Source organism: Piliocolobus tephrosceles, chromosome 13, assembly GCF_002776525.5.
Source record: "Piliocolobus tephrosceles isolate RC106 chromosome 13, ASM277652v3, whole genome shotgun sequence".
Classification (NCBI taxonomy): Eukaryota; Metazoa; Chordata; class Mammalia; order Primates; family Cercopithecidae; genus Piliocolobus; species Piliocolobus tephrosceles.
Window position 1 is genome coordinate 119,003,878 of NC_045446.1, and position 2,660 is coordinate 119,006,537.

Sequence of the window (2,660 nt, forward strand, 5' to 3'; positions counted from 1 at the left end):
AAAAAAAAAAAAAAAAAAAAAAAAAAAAAAGATTTGAATGAAAAACTAGCTGGGGCCAGGTGGCACAGTGACTCACACCTGTTAATCCCAGCACTTTGGGAGGCCAAAGTGGATCACTTGAGCCCAGGAGTTTGAGACCAGTCTGGGGAACATAGCGAAACCCTGTCTCTATTAAAAAAAAAAAAAAAAAAGTAAGAAAGAAAGAAAAGAAAGAAAAAGAAAAACGTAGCCTGGCGTGGTGGCGCATGCCTGTAGTACTAGATGCTTGGGAGGCTGAGGTGGGAGGATCACCTGAGCCCGGAAGATTTGAGATTGCAGTGAGCCATGACTGTGCCACTGCACTTCAGCCTGGGTAACAGAGTGAGACCTCATTTCCAAAAAAAAAAAAAGAAGAAGAAGAAGGAGAAGAAAAGGGGGGAGAGAGAGAGAGAAAGAAAAAGAAAAAGAAGGAAGGGAGGGAGGGAGGGAGGAAGGAAGGAAGGAGGGGAGGAAGGAAGGAAGGAGAGAGAGAGAAAGAAAGAGAGAGAAAAAGAAAACCATACAGGAAGTAAACCATATAACAGTCACAAATGTGGAAAAACTGCTATTAAAATGTCAAGTCTCATTAGACACCAAAGAAGACATGCTGGAGAAACTGTCCTTCCTATGCACATAAGGAAGGTGGGAAAGCCTTCAATCGCAAATCAAATCTCACGGAGAATGAGAAAAATTCTTCCAGGAAAGAAAGCCCTGAATGGAATTGATGTGGAAGTGTCTTAGCTAGAAGAAATACTTCATTAAAGATCAGAACATTCACACTGTAAAGACTGAGAACTCTATGAATGTAAGAAATGTGGAGAATCTTTAGCCAAAAGGAAAACTTCATTATTCATCACATAATCCATATAAAAAAGAAATCTTATGAATGTAGTAGGTATGAAAAAGCTTTTACTCAGAAGTCAAACTTCATACCAGAGAGGTCGTACTGGAGATAAACCCTACGCAAGTAGGGAAGGTGAGAAAGCAGTTAGTGGCAAATCAAATTCCACTGGGCATGAGAAAATTCAGATTTGAGGCCGGGCATGGTGGCTCACACCTGTAATCCCTGCACTTTGGGAGGCCAAGGTGGGTGGATCGCTTGAGCCCAGGAGTTCAAGACCAGCCTGGGCAACATGATGAAATCCTGTCTCTACTAAAAATAAAATGCAAAAACAGAGGTGCGAGGGTCACCTGAGCCTGGGGAGGCGGAGACTGCAGTGGGCCCCAATCCCTCCACTGCACTCCAGCCTGGGTGACAGAGTGACACCCTGTCTCAAAAAATAAAAAGGGAAGAAAAGAAAATTCAGATCTGAGGGTTGCCCTGTGAAGATAATGAAAGCACAACAATCTTCGGGCACAAGCTATTCATCATTAAATATTACAGTATTCATGACGGGGGAAACACCCTGTGAATACACTAAGGGTGGAAGAGCTTTCTCTGTATCATACTGCTTACCGTACATGTCAGAACCCACACGGGTAATAAACAGTGTGAATGTAAAACGTGTGGTAAAGCCTTCACTCCATGTTTAACCAGTGCTCTACATAAGAGAACCAATGCCAGTGCAAAAAACTAATGAAATCTCTCAAACAGCAGTCATGCCACATCTGACACCGATGAATTCATACTCATTCAAACCTTATGAATACCTTGGATTTAGGAAATGCTTTAGCAGGAATTCATATTTCATAGCACATCAGATAATTATATTTTAGAGTAAAATTCAGTTAATATGAGAAAGCCTTAAGCAGAAACCCAAATGTTATGATATTAGAGATTTTTAATAAGGAGATATTTCACCAGGATAATAGAAATTTGATCCAAAGGCCAGGCATGGTGGATCATGTCTGTAATCCCAGCAATTTGGGAGGCCCAGGCAGGCAGATTCCTTCAGGTCAGGAGTTCAAGACCAGCCTGGCCAACATGAGGAAACCCTGTCTCTACCTAAAATACAAATATTAGCTGGGCCTGGTGGCACACACCTGTAATACCAGCTACTCAGGAGGCTGAGGCACAAGAATCACTTGAGCCTGGGAGGTGGAGGTTGCAGTGAGCAGAGATTACACCACTACACTTCAGTCTGGGCAACAGAGTGAGACCCTGCCTCAAAAAAAAAAAAAAAAGAAAAAAGAAAAAGAAGAAGAGGAGGAAGAGAAGGAGGAGGAGGAGGAAGAGGAAGAGGAAAAGAAACTGGTTCCAAAAAGCCATCACAACAAATATAATTAATGCTAAACTTTTAAAAGCATTCCAACTGAATGTCAGGAACAAGTGATGGATGCTGTTACTCTACTTCTAATTAACATGGTCCTGAGAGATTAACCAATGCAAATAAGACAAAGAAAAAGAGCACAGGGATCAGGAAAAAAGAAACCAACTTGTAGGTTTCTGAGGATATGATCTGCTAACATATATTATAAATCTATGATCATTAAAAAAAACTTTGGCCAGGCACAATGGCTCACACCTGTAATCCCAGCACTTTGGGAGGCCAAGTTGGGAGGATCACCTGAGGTCAGGAGTTTGAGATCAGCCTGGCCAACAGGGTGAAACCCTGTCTCTACTAAAAGTACAAAAATTACCCAGGCGTGGTGGCAGGTGCCTGTAATCCCAGCTACTCGGGAGGCTGAGGCAGGAGAATCAC